We start from the raw sequence: 1,438 nt of genomic DNA, 5'->3' as shown, positions 1-1,438 counted from the left end.
TGAGACAACCACCACGTACTCCTACATGGCCCCTCACCGCTACCTTTACCAAATCATGTTCACACACTTTACTCTCAGCATCAGAACATAGAACACTGCCCTCCAATTCATTCCCAATGAATCATACCTGACACACTCTAAGCAATAGCAAGCATGGCATGGTAGGAACACAACAGTGGCTTCAATCAACTCCTACACATGCTAGTGGGTTTCAACTAGTTACTGTCGCAATGACAGGTCATGCAGAGGAATGGGTTCAACTACCGCAGCACAAAGTAGCAGTTGAATCGTTGTTGTCCTAATGCAATAAATGAGAGCAGGAGCAAGAGAGTAGGATTGTATCAGAACAAACAAGGGGGTTTGCTTGCCTGGTAGATCAACAGGCGGGCACTGCTCCTGAGACAGGTACTCTGGAGCATTCTCCAGAGCAGGACCTATCGAGAAGGAATGGTGTCGGCAATCAATACACAATCATATGCAACATTATGACGCATGAACATGGCATATGTATGTGATGTGTTTTGAGCGAATGCATTTAGCATTCTATTTGGAAGAGGTCCATTTGAACCAAAGGTTCAAATGCAACTCTAAATTAAGTCCCTTTGAATACCATAAGTGTGTTTTCAAATATACAACATGTATAGGTTGGTTTTTCATGCATGAAAATGGTACAGATGGATAGATTGAATTTTTTTGATCATTTTTCATATATAAATTATTTCAATCTGAGCTACGGTTGAGTTTCTATGAATTTTTGAAGTTTAAATCATTTTGCTGGAATTTCCTGATTTAGAACAATTCCAGAAATCATTTATTGCGTCACCTTGAGGTCAGCACTACGTCAGCGGTCAACTTGGGTCAAACCTGATGTGTGGCGGCCACACGTCAGTGTCATAGTTAGTTAACAGAGTTAATTAGTTGCTAAACTAATCCTAAACTAAAAATTAGCAGGGTCGGGCCCCACATGTCAGTGTCACAGGGGGGGTTTAGTTAGCGGGGTTGACCCGGTTTGACCGGTGGTTAGTCGCCGATGAGGCCGAACGCGGTGGAGCTCGTCGGGTTCGTCGGTCTGGCGACCATCTGGGCGGCAGATGCCACGGGCGAGGAGCCAGGGCTTGTCCGTGTCGTCTGGAGCAAGCGGGAGAGGCGGGGGTGGCCGGAGCTCGTCGAAAACGAGCTCGAGGCGGCGGCTGGAGTTCAGCCGGGTGCGCGCGGGTGCTGCAGGGCAAGGCAGGAGCTGCAGGCGGCGGCGTTGGCCTTCTGGGAGGCTACTGAGCGCGGTGGCAGGTGCAGGCACGGGCTATGGTGGCTCTGGCCACGACGGCGAGGAGCTGCGGCGGCGATGGCTTCGGCCATGGTGGTAACGACGGCTACGACGCGGGAACGAGGGGGAGAAGAGAGGGGAAAACGGGGAGATGCTCACGGCGATCGCGCGGAG

Source organism: Triticum urartu, chromosome 6, assembly GCF_003073215.2.
Source record: "Triticum urartu cultivar G1812 chromosome 6, Tu2.1, whole genome shotgun sequence".
Taxonomy (NCBI): Eukaryota; Viridiplantae; Streptophyta; class Magnoliopsida; order Poales; family Poaceae; genus Triticum; species Triticum urartu.
This window is presented reverse-complemented; position numbering follows the sequence as displayed.